Source organism: Calidris pugnax, unplaced genomic scaffold, assembly GCF_001431845.1.
Source record: "Calidris pugnax isolate Ruff unplaced genomic scaffold, ASM143184v1 scaffold70, whole genome shotgun sequence".
In the NCBI taxonomy this organism is placed as follows: Eukaryota; Metazoa; Chordata; class Aves; order Charadriiformes; family Scolopacidae; genus Calidris; species Calidris pugnax.
The window spans coordinates 16,418,270-16,431,233 of record NW_015090862.1 but is presented as its reverse complement, the minus strand read 5'-3'; the positions used below and the strand labels follow the sequence as shown (position 1 = coordinate 16,431,233).

The window sequence follows — 12,964 nt, the reverse complement described above, 5'->3', positions numbered from 1 at the left end:
TTTTTAGCAGCCATGACAATAATAAAAGGTATGTTTACATTTCAGTGATGGTAGATTATTTTAAGGAACTTTATTCTCTGATCATGGTAGTATATCAATGCTCAGAAACCAGACGCTAATGGGAATAATTGGGCTAACATCCAATCTACTGGCTGGGAGACTAGATCTAGGCATGCACTTAAATGAAACTATAAGTCTTCCATCCGCAATCAAATTTCAAACACAAACATTTCTAATCATGCCACTAAACAAGTAAGTTTGCATTTCTTATTACTAATAAAGAGGTGGTGAGAAAAACTCACAACAGAACACCCCAAAAGCTGAGACTGTTGGATTCCTACCTTAGAGTGATCCATTAGGGCTTAGTAGCAATAATGCTCAGCAGTTGTCTCTCTCACAGCATCCACCCGAAGGAAAGCATTTTTGGTAGACAAAGTAATTAATCCCTGTGAGGGTAGAAATATTACCTGATTAATTTTTCAGACAGGAAAATGAAGCACAGAAAGTTTTAAATTCATCTGAGCTCAACAAAGTGACCAGTAGAGAGGAGATGGTCTGACTCACAACCCTGAGCTCCAACCACTAACAGAAAGATGGACATCCATGGGACAGACAGACGTCAGTCCTTGAGGTACGCCCACTGAAGCTGCTCGAGCTTTGTGCAGGAGCACATCTCCACCAGCATCCATCCCCCAAACTGCAGGGCAGGGACTTGAGTTCACAGATTTGCCACAAAATGACTGAGGATCACGCTTCCCCCCGACAGGTTCCCCTACTGCCCTGGGAGGAACTGAGCAAAGTTTAGTTTTCAAGTTAGACTCACCCAGGACTAGTCACTGAAATGTCATGCATAAGATGGAACAAAGAAAAAAAAAAAAAGAGGGGAGAAATGTAAAAAGGAAATCTTTGTAGCCAGGACTACCCGACTCTCCCGCAGTAGGAGACACAGGACTACTGTTTCATGTCGGGGAGATGTAGTTAAAATGCAGACTGCGTATCCTTGATCTCAGAATTTGAGAGGTGTGGTTTATGCATGTGGACAAGCCATCGTTCCTCCCTTTGATCTATCACTTGATGTAGAGGAAGGCTTTTATGTGTTAGTCCCATATAATGGATAATTTAGTCTGAAACCATTATGAAAAGTATTACACTTTGGGTACATATGCTTCAATTATTCTTGAAAGTACACAGAAATATTTTATGACATTCACATATATTTCAAGTTTTAAAAAAATCAAAACAAAACAAGAATTTTTGTTTACCATCTAAACAAATTTGTTCTCCTGAGGCACACTTACATGTATTTTAAAAGAATTCTGCCACTTTATGAAATATTTTTTAAGGTAGAATGTAAACAATATATTTGAATACTAAATAGGAAAAATTCAGACATCATTCATTAAAACTACCAGTGGCAAATATTGCTCTATAGCTCCATGTGTTTATTCCTTTTAGGAAAAAAACTGCTTAATATAAAAAGTAATAAATAGTGTTAAATTCTCCAAGTGCTCTTAAGAGCTGAACTTTCAAATTAATCCTATTACCCTTTTACAAACAGAGTTGGCCAGAGAAAGGCCTGAGAATTACCCATAAACCCATGAACTGCTGACATGACACGAGACACTTTGGCAACGAGCAGGGCTGCAGTATCCCCTTCTCCCATTGGAACAGCTTGTACTAGGAGGACAATGTATGAAGGGGTGTTTGCAAGAGATGGGTCTCCCTGTTTTCTTCCCCAAATGTGGTCCCAATGACTGATCTTGGAGATGGTGACAGCTGGACACCAGTCAGAGTGTCCATGATGTCCTCCTGCAGGTCACTGAGCTTTTGTGCCTCAGTCTCCCTATTTCTAAATTAGCCATCCTCGTATATGATACTGGTTTTTCAATCAGGAAAATTGTCTCAGCATTTAATTTGATATATTCTATTTTCTTCTACTGAATCAAAGGATGACTGTGGCCCTCACATAGTGAAAAGGACAAACCCCATTTCACATATCAGAGAAAGCGAGTGGAGATGTTGTTCTGTAAGACCTCTGAACTGATCTTCTAAATGTAGGTCTGTTGGCATTGCTGATTCAAATAGTTCATCTGGAGGAAAGAAATGTTTAGCTTGGAGGCATTTAGAGCCTCCCAGACAGCAGGGGACACCATGAAAAGATGTCCTGCTGGTCATTTCATCCCTGCTCTCATGACTGGCCCACTCTCCTTCCATGGTCGCTGCCCTGCAGTAGGGGGGACACCACAACACTCAAGGCTGTGACCAGTGTCTCTCTGAGCTCTGCAGGTAGAAATTGTATCCACAGGTCCCAGCTTCCAAAACCTGATCCCCTGAAGGGAAATGGAAGAGCTGAACCACCTGCACCAGCCACCCGCACCTTACAGCCAAAACCAGGTGGGGAGCAGCTGGTTATGGGGGGGGGTTCAGTGCAAGCCATTAGCCCCTGCTGTTTCCTGAGGCCTGACTTCACTCGGTGCACTGCACGAGCCAGCCCTTCCCCACGCCATGCCTGAACCGAGGCTCCTCAGCAGAGCCCGGGCTCTGATCACTGACCCAGCCTTTACTGCAGCCCTTCCACCCAACTCGCCCAAGATGAAAGGCCTCAAGTGACAGGACACAGAGTGCCGAGAGCTGGCAGCAGAGGTTTCTTCTGCAGACATCTTGCTGGTTGTTTTAAGGTCTTCTGCCTCTAAGTGGCACCATGCTGAGTGATTGAACACTTGCTCAAATCTGTTCTACCTTTTATTGTAATGATTTCTTACAGAGCTCCCAGTTTCCAAACTCTGAACTTTCAGGAGTACTGCCTGGATGTCAGAGCCCTTTCGTCAGAAACACCAGAGCCTTCAGGAGTGATGGTCCCAATACTACAAAATCCCTTTGGAAAGCCACAGCTCTTAAACCATCACTGGGAAAGACTGAACTTCAGTTTTTAGAGAAGGCTGTCACATCCCTGGGATTTGTAATGAGAGGTATTCAAAATATAGCCAGGCAGAGCGTTCGCTGGTGTAAATTGCCAGAGGGTTACACTCAATCATAGCCATGCACGACCTGGTTTATGGTTTTGTATTTGCTTAAAGTAATTAGGCCCAGACTGTCTCATATACAACTTCTGCTCAGAAAGCAGGAAATAATTTGGGAGGGGGATAGAGGATGGGTCTGATCTACACATGCACATGCGCACCCACTTACTCTGGAAGTCCTGAATCTGCTGAAGCAAACTGTACTCCTCAACATAGTCACCCAGCACAAGAAATGTTGTACTTCTTAAACAACAAGGAAGTAATCTCCTCTCAGTGCCATAATGGGCTCCTAATGGTAAAATATTCAGATATTCAACTATCCACCATGAAATCTGCCTTTGCTTTACTACTTCATGACTGCAGAGTTCGAGGCTCTTTGCTCTTCTTCAAAATGCAGGAAGGTTTTCCTGTCCCTACGTAACAAACCAAAATCCACAGCCCAAACTCCTACAGCTCACAACAACAACAAACAAGCTACACAGCCCAGGAAAATTATTGACACTTTACAAGGACTAGAAAAAAAGTACATGAGAGGAAAGTTTTTCTGTATTTGAGGGAAGGTTGTCAGGATAGTTATATAGTACAGTGAGTAGTCAAGACCGGGAGATTTATGTGCTAATTCTGTATATGATTTATTTAGATTAATTGCTCTGTATTGATACGTAAAAATCTAATAAATATAACTCCCTATACAAAGGGTTGCTCCAGTCCCAACGTTACAGCGGAAAGTTTTGGCAGAAAGTCAGGATGTGCATTAAAAACACACTTTTTGAGAAGTCTAATAAATAAAAGCTCTGAAATATGGTTTCCTACAGAGAAAGGCATTTTAAATCATTTTGATAAAGAACCTAAATTAGGCCTTAAAAGGAGGAGGAAGCTAGGTCCCTGTAACTAATTATTTATAGGTATTTTGAATATAAGAGTCCAAGAAAGCTGGCCTCCATCCCCCATTCTCTGCCACAATAAATGCACAAGTAAGTAACAGCCATTCCCCTTCCCCCCCCAACAAAATTAAAAGCCTGAAGTGTTAGAAAGGGGAGGAGAAAAACAGAATTAAAATGGGGAACAGGCACCTGAACAAGGAACTTCAAAACTCCTGAAAAAAATCTGCACGTTTTCTACCAAAATAAATGATATGAGAGGGGACAGGCCTTCAGTTCTCCTCTGCATTACTCAAGAGAACTGGGCTGTTAACTCATTCTAGTCCCCTGAAAAGGGAATATACTGTTATTTGTTAAACACCAGCGGGACTGTTCTTAGAAGTGAATAAACACCCGAGTAGCCCTAGACTTTCTGAAAGTCAAAGCAATTTAGACTGCACAGAAGTCGAAATTGCTGGGGACTTAAGCTTCTAAGTCACTTAGGTGCTTCTGAATATGTTATCCCGAAAGCGTAGCTGACATTTTGCATGTGTGCAGCCACCCACGGGCCCTGCCTTAGAGGATTTACAGTCTGAGGACCTGCTACCACTTGCAGCAAAGCCAGTGGGGCTGAAGAAGTGTTGATGTGGGAGGGTCTGCAGCCCCACAGCAGTCATCGGCACCTCCCCGTACTGGATCTCACACCAAGCACAGCTACTCAGGTCCAGTTCTGAAGGCAGGAGGCTCTGCGTGGGAAGGCTGAGGAATGACAGACTGTGCTCAAAAGCACAGAGCACGTGCAGGAGAGATTTCTGCTATTGTGGTTTTACCTATCAGGCTTCCTGCTGAAGTTACTGAGTTACTAATCTCCACTAGACATCCAGAATTTCTCTCCCTGAATGCACAAGGAGCTGTTCATTCTCCTCTGCTCCATCAGGAGTTCTTCCCTGTGAGCTCAGTCTCATCCCTCTCTTTAAATCTGATCTTCACACCTTTTTCATTGCAGGGCTCAGTGAGATACAGCAAGGGCCACCACTGCACTTGCAGAACCAAGAGGTCGCTAACAGGTGCCACTTTGTTAAAAAAGGCAAATATGTGCCTTAGAAAATTAAGAGAGACACTTAGGATCTAGAGTTTAACAGAGCAGATTTGTGCCTACCATGTGGCCCAGCAGTGCAGCCATAACTTCATGGGACACAAGAGCACACCTTTCATTGACTGGGGCCAGCCACATGCCAAAGTCTTTTAGTGTCCTCCAAGGCCCATTTCCATGCCAGACAAGACTGCCCAGACTTCCAGACCTCTCTGACAGCTTGCAGTCCTGATGTGTGCATCACCAGAACTTGCAGACATGTCCTAAGGTCAGGAATAGCAGAAGAGCTCAACCACAAAGCACTAGTGCCCAGTTTTTATCTCCAAAGCCGACACAGAAATATGTGGCCAGGTTTTCAAAAGAACTCAACAGCTTGAGGGCTTTGTTGAATGTCTGCCTGTAAACACAACAGTGGGAAATGCAGGATGCAGCTGGGAAAAGCTGGCCCAGGCTGGGAGGACTCAAAAAACTGGCCATGAGCTCCTCTGAGAAGGTCATCCTACATCACCAAATGAGAGAGAGAGACAGACAGGCTGATTGCACAAAGAGAAAAGGTGCTAGCTGCAATTACAGACAACAGGGTTTTGCCCCCAGTTCGAAGTGGGTTTCAGATTTCTCCCAACTCACCAAAAAGAAAAGTTCCCAGAGTCTGAAAGCCCAAAAAATAAGAAAAAGAAAGAAGTGGAAATTTGAATTTAAATTGAAACCTAAACATTAAAAAATTACAAAAACATTTGTTGCTGTCATGAAAACTTAAACCCAGGCTTCTGACATTTTAAACTTAATAATCAAAACCATCAGCCATAATGATTTCTCCATCCAATTCAGCATTAATATTCAGACAAATGCCAGGGGCTGTCACTTCCCATATTAGGGCAATCCACATTCGTTTGCATCCAGAACACCTATGGATGTTGTTCTTCTGATGAACAAACTGTAATTTTTAAGCTGAAATGAACGTAAGGAAAGAGGTAGAGTAAGACGGCTGAGTGTCTTTTGAAAAACATCAAAATGCATTTTCTTTTAAATCCCTCAAAAAGGATTTGATTATTTAGGGATCCTCTCCTCTTCACTTCATTAGCATTATTTTGTCAGTGTTGGGTTATCTAATTACTTGGCTAGAGCTGGAAACTTCATTTTCATGCATTAAGGTGTAAGAGGACTAGCTTGTCTGGCTCAGTAGTCAGTATTTAAAGAACAGCTGTAAAGAGCAGAGGCAGGAAGACTGCAGCACAAGAGGAAATCCTCAGTAGAATTCAAGTGCTTTACGTCTGTCATAAACACACTTCCAGATCAAATTAAAGGAATTTCTTTTTCTTTTAACTCTATTCACAGTCTCCAAATATTCTGCTCAACAAGCTGCCTGAGATCTTAGTCATTCGAAGAAATGAATCATATTCCCCTTGTCATCTGGCTGTTCTCTGCTGCCTGCTAATTCATGGTATATTGATTTTAAGACTCTGTTAACACATTATATTTTTATGTTAAGCCAGGAAAGCTTTTCTTGCTGAAAAATCATGCCCCATCCTCGTTTCTCGCAATATTCAGTTTTGTTCCTCCTCCATTATTTAGAATGATTGATCAACACAATTTAATCAGCTTTAAGCGGTTCAGTGAATTGTTCCACGCTATCGTACCACCTACATTTTTTTCTATCAGTCCTTAACACCACAACATGAATTCTGCATATCAGACTTGTGTGTTGGCCTATTGATGCAAAATTTTAAAAGACCAATTAATTGCTGGGGTAACACAGTCTACTAGCTGGGTCTAGTAGATTTGTATTATAGAGATTTTGGAAATCTACTGCTCACAGAAAAAACTTGTTGTTGAGAAGGAAGAATTTAAAACAAAGATCATTAGAATTATATGAATATTTTTCATCATTGATTTAAAACAGGTCAAGACTTTTAAAAATGCCTGTGAAAATCTATGCTATTACAGCTGGCGATTAAAATTTATAATGAATTAGATAATAAATATTTTGTTTGCTTCTTTTAAAATGTCATTAATGGTGAGGTTTCTCATTGGACTAGTACAAAACCGCTGTTGGCAAAAAATCTAAGTACAAAACACAAAGACTTCATTTTTCAGATGCTTATAAAACTTAATTCCCCTGAATAGCACTACTAATTTGGGTCTACTTGTATTCTTAAAGATTGTACATAAATATTTTTGGCATGTAATGAGACCACAAGTTTGCTTTTATTTAAATTTTTCTAACAGGCATAAGATCTTTGTCACTTCAAACTAAAATAGTTTCACTTAAGCAGAAATTATTTAAATATTCAATAGATTCACAATTCTTTGAGAACTTTTCTATTCATGCCAAAATTTTCAAAATAGGAATCAAAAGTATTTGATTTCATAAAAACGGGGATAGAAATTTATTTTTCCACTCTATCCAAACTTTAATGAATTATTCTGCAAAAAGTATTGCAGTAGGTTTTGTTGACTTGCAGACACTTGCTATATCAGGTGCTGGTTGCGACTATAGTGCAGGCAACTTACCAATTTTGTTTCCGAGTTAAACTTTTCTCAGGGGAAATACATTCATAAAACTTACATTTAAGTATAGATGAACACTTTAAATATGAAGTTTCTTATTACCCAAAAAATCAGAGTAGGAACTATTGATCAGCAAATTATTCAAACAAACACAAACTATTTAAGACTACAAGAACCACAAAAAAGGATAAAGTAATTGGCACACAAATAAAAGTTTAATTTAAATTTAAATGTATAATTAAACAATATATGCATATATAATATATTAACGTTAAAAGCACTCTTTAAAAAAAAAAAATCAATCACGTGTTAAGTATATATAGTTACCCCAATCTGGTGGGGAAGAAACAACATAAAAAATGTAAAAATATTGCTTGTTATGTGTGGTACAAGACATATGAAAGGCAAGTTTGAGTCCAGATATATTGAAATGTCAAGTATGTCTGGGATCTAAATGAAGCTATACCAGAGCCCCCACAGAATTATAGATTTGGTGAGGTTCTTTTTCCTATCACAGGAAACTACACATCTGATGCAAAATCCGTTCGCATGGATACATGAAGTATATAAAAGAAAAAAAATAACATTCATAATTTACCACTAATACGTAAAATCAAGCAATATCCAACATGTAAATTGAGGAAGCTGAGAAAATAAACCTACTTATATAGGCTATTATGTAAGTAACACATAATACATAAAAACTCCAATTTAGTTTTTATCCAGTAATGTAAATGGTAACATAAACCTACTATTAAGAGTACTTTACTCAATAATTTTGGCTTAGAAATGCACTGATGGGTAACTCACCTTACCATTAAACTGCAGTTTATTAAACATTTTGTATCTGAGACGTGAATAGAGTGGAGGATTAAATTAGAGGATCACTTCACTGCTAAGACTAACACTTCAGTCAATGCAAGATTTTGTCCATTCAACACACCTTACAAAGAACAGACCGAATTCTGCTTTCAATTACTGGGGTGCAACTTTGACTGAAGTCAACAGATGTTGCACCTCACTAACTGTTAGCAGGACTGCGTGCTGAATAAAAGCCTGGGAGAAAAACTCTCTGATGAAAACATTTTTGATGGAAAACTGATTTTTCAAATAAAGGAAAGTTTTGTGAACAGTGTGTTTCAGAGAAAAAAAAAACCCTTATTTTCATCAAATACTTTTCTGCTGAAGAATTGAAACATTTAGTTTTCTTTTTTTTTTTTTGTGACAGGTCAGAATTTTTTTTGGAGGAAAGGTCTAATCATTTGACACGTTGCCAGAAAAAATCAAAAAATGGATTGAAAAGACCAAGCCACATGGAAAGTGCCAAGAAACAGAGATAGTAATTGAAATGAGAAGATGGAAAGCTGGCATCCCTCAGAAATCTTATTATCAATTCTCAGTTTAATATTTTAATTCCTTACATAGCAAGGTCAGATCGAGATAGGTACATGGCTTTCAGCATGGTGATGTGCAATAATTCACTAACAGGAACGAACTGAAGCATGGTCTGGACGTTCACCGGTGGTGGGTTTGTTAAATGGTCACCAACGAAACAGTGGCTGATCAAAACACACTACAGTAATATTTCAGTTCTCATCCACTGGACAAAACACAGGAATAGGGCTCCAAAAAGGGAGGGAAATTACCCCTCCATAAATTTAGCAATTTCCCAGGGTGTAAATCCAAGCAGTGGTTTCAGGAAGCAGAACGTGTGAAATAAGACAGGTGTCTGTCCCTGACCCAGGCAGTCTGGAAGTGTTTAGTGCATACCAGAAGTGTTGCCTTGTCTACTTCAGAGAGCTGCTAGGAGAGAAGCAAGTTCCACGAGAGAAAAACAGAGAAAAAGCAACTGTTTTGTTCACAACAGTACAGAACCTTCTTGAAGGTCAGCCTGATGCTTTGGGCCATAAAGGAGAAACATGAGTGAGACTATAAACTTCACTTTCACGGGAAGTCCGGAGAGTCCCATGAAGTCAATCGGACTATTTTCAGGAACAAGAATCACTTGCATCATATAAAAATTTCAAGATTTGGCCATAAAGCATGCAAAATATATTGTATCATGAAATGTGAGTTAGCACTGCACTGATACAGACATTACTCATGTATATGCTAGACATCTCTGCTGTACAACCGAACCTAATCTTCTGTTCTTGGGAAAGATTATTGAAAACAGAACTCCTGCGGCGGGTAGTTGGGGCTGGACTTTGACAGCTCAGCTCCTTTCCACCTAAAAGATTGGGAAAGTTATTTGGGAAAGCTGCTGTTCCTCTGTGGCCAGGCTCCCATGTTGTCTCACCACTTGATCAATGTGTGACAGTGATACGCTTTGACCATTGCAGATGCTCTGTGATGAGGCCAAGTGCTCATACTCATTCTGGTAGACACGAAGAAGATGTCACAGAGCCCTAGACCAAAAACCACTCTTGGTGTGCAAGGAAATGGCATATTAAGATATTTAATAGCTAAGGCTGGACAGTGAATCAAGACTGTTACTCTGGAGGACTCCTTTTTATTAGCTGCATATGAAGATTTCTGGAAGAAAGGAACATTTTTGTTAACTTCTATTCCTCTCGTATCCAAAAGCCTCAGAGAACAGATCCCCTAATTTTTTAGGCATTGTGAAATATGTCTAAAAAAGAGTCACCATTGCACAGACCTTGCCTGCTATTTTAAGGCAGGCTACTGAAGCGAGTGTGGGTTAGACAGCCTGTGAAAGAGGGGGAGGAAGGGAAGGAGGAAGGTTAAATAGCAGGAGGAAACATGGCTAGAAAGGACTATTTGCACAACTGATGGTTCTGAGCCGTTAGATTATGCTGACAGTGTATTAATCATATGTTACAGCCATATGCACACACACTGATAAATTTATATTTGTCTGCCTATAAATTAACATTAGATGTAAATATATGTAAATTATTGACTATTTTGCATCATGTTAATAGGATAAATATTTTAAATATAAAAATCTTTTCACATCACACCATCAGAAGAAATTACAAAAATATGTATGTGGGAGATGAGCTTATGGCCTACACCAGCTCCAAAGATTAGGCTTGAAATCCCAGATTGTCCACAGACTCCTTCTGTAACTTAGCAAAAGCTTCCAAAAGCATCCCTATGAGTTAGGAGGATTGTTCCTAAGCCCTGGATTTAGAAAGTAACTTAAATTACTAAGCAATTTACTTGCTCTTGAAAGACTTTCCCTTGGTCACTCTCATTCTAAGTGTCTACACCTGCTGCCCAGGTCCCTATATTTATACTGAATTTAAGATAATTGCTTTTGCCTTGTTTGTTTTAGATGCTGTCGCCCTTCCACCAGGAGCATATTTCCCACTAACCCACCCAGCCTATGCCCATATATGAATCCCAAGTGCTTTTCCATATTCCAAATAATTACAAATAGATGATAGCATGTAGGTATACCCTTCCATTTCAGTTCATGACTCTCAATGAACTCGAAGAGGGTTAGTAATAAAAAAAATTAGACTCTCTCTATGTCAATCTTTTTTTTCCTCTACTTTTTGCAGTGACCTGGGCTCCCACTGTTACAAAGAGGATGGAAGTTGCTCCACATTATAAAGAGGATGGAAGAACAGATTTTTCCCTGAAGTCAGCTCCCAGACTGACCTGTGACTGCGAGACCTCTGTGCACCCACTGGATGAACCTCACCCCAGGCCAAAGCTTAAGTGATGCACTGGGCCACAGTCATCAACCGGGCGCAGAGGGGAACTTTTACACAGGTAGAATTAAGCAGTAAGAGCTGAGCTCATTTCTTGCTTCCTCTCTGGTTTGCTACAGGAAGATCTATGTTACAAAGCTTGTGGAAAAGGAGCAGTTAAAAAATCTCCACTTCTAATACCTAGATTTTTTTGAGTACGTATGTGTTGTGATTGCCTTGCTCTGGGACTATCTTATAGATTCTTAAAATATTCTTGTCTCTTTTTTTCCATAGGTTTCCTTGCTTTTTTTTTTTAACTTTTGCCATATGCTGCCCTGATGACACTGCCTCCGGGAGGGAGTGTTTGGCCAATTTCCTTGACAGTGCTGAAAAGTCCCTTTGCATCCACCTCTCCCGTCCTGTTGCTCCAACTCCTGCACTGCTCACTATGGATGAATTCCTGCCGTGTTTCATCTAACCACCTCTCATATCCCTCGTCGGAGCCTTGTGTGCTCAGCTTACATCCAGTCTCATCAGGATGTCTTTTTGATTTAAGCCTTTGTCTTCTCCCCGCTAGGCCTAATACCTCATCTGTTAGCCACTGCTGGTTTTTGCATTGTTTCTTTATCCCAGTCATATTGTGTGCTGTGTCTAGGCTGACATCTTCTCCCTCGCACCATAGCTCATTTGGTCCCTTTTTAGTCCTGGCATGCTGATAGCACCTCAAACTGGCTGTAAACTTCTACTCCAGAGCTGTCACTGATACATCCTGGGATAAATCTACTGCATGGAAATAGCTTTTGCTTTTGTTTTTTGTTTGTTTCTGTGTATTTTTATGGGACATAACATGTAACTATCAGAAGCGAGGAGACAGGTAAAGGAAGAGAAGCAATGGTTATTAGGAGTTTGTTGGCACAGGGTCAGAGCAAGTCAGTTTTGTTCAAAGAAGAGAGTGTCGGTGGAACCATCCTGTCACTGACTATAAGGCAAATAGATTCAGTCTCCACCACAAGATGAAACGTGTCCTTTCTCTTATTTTGCTCTTCCCTCACCTCTTTCACCCATTTTATATCATATTCTTTATGAACAGAGTCTCCCTCTGCTTCCCTAGTAGCCAATTAAAAAAATAACTACAACAAAAGCAGAATTGGCTGTGTATAACAGAGATGCAGAAGAGAGAGCTAATGTATCCACACAAATACCGGCCTTGATCCCATGAAGATGTCTGCATTAAAGTCAATGAAAGATCTGAGTGCAAAAAGTTAAGGGTATGTGTCAGTCTTTGGCAGCTGAGACCCTGAAGCCCACTCAGACATCCTGACTGGGCACAGGCATAAACTTGACACTTGCAATGTTTCACTTAGCTTTGACAAAATGTGATATTCAGGGAGTTGCTTTAAAAAGAAATACAAACAAATTCTCCATTAGTTTTAACACCCTTTCAAATGAGCTTGGAATATAGCTTTCTTGTTTGTGATACATCCCTAGGAATGAATGGCTTAAATTAAAGGAGACATTTTGAAAGTGACTTGGTCTGTTGTTACTGTCATATTGAGCCTTTTGGACCAACAGACAGAACTCTATCGATAGATACAGAATGAAAGAATGAACGAACTAAAGAAAAATCAAACCCAAGAAAGAAAAAGTTCCAAAAGCAGTTCTTGAAGATTTTCAAGGGCATTTGAGTAGCATTTCTTTCACTTAAAGATGTATCAAAAAGGAAGAGTAGGTCTTCACAACAGTACCATGTACTCATGTTTCCTAGGACAAGGTTACTGGCTGGCTCAGAAGAAAACACTTCACCAACACACACAGGTCACT

At 40.0% G+C, this 12,964-nt stretch overlaps 1 long non-coding RNA gene across 4 annotated transcripts in view; it reads left to right on the top strand.

Moving 5' to 3' along the window:
- Positions 1-12,647, top strand: part of LOC106889547 — a 63,113-nt gene extending 50,466 nt beyond the window's left edge. For all 4 annotated transcript variants that reach the window (XR_001412361.1, XR_001412363.1, XR_001412359.1 and 1 more), the window contains exon 8: positions 11,012-12,647. This is a non-coding gene — a long non-coding RNA (uncharacterized LOC106889547). The remainder of the gene's footprint in view (positions 1-11,011) is intronic.
- Positions 12,648-12,964: the final 317 nt, after the last annotated feature.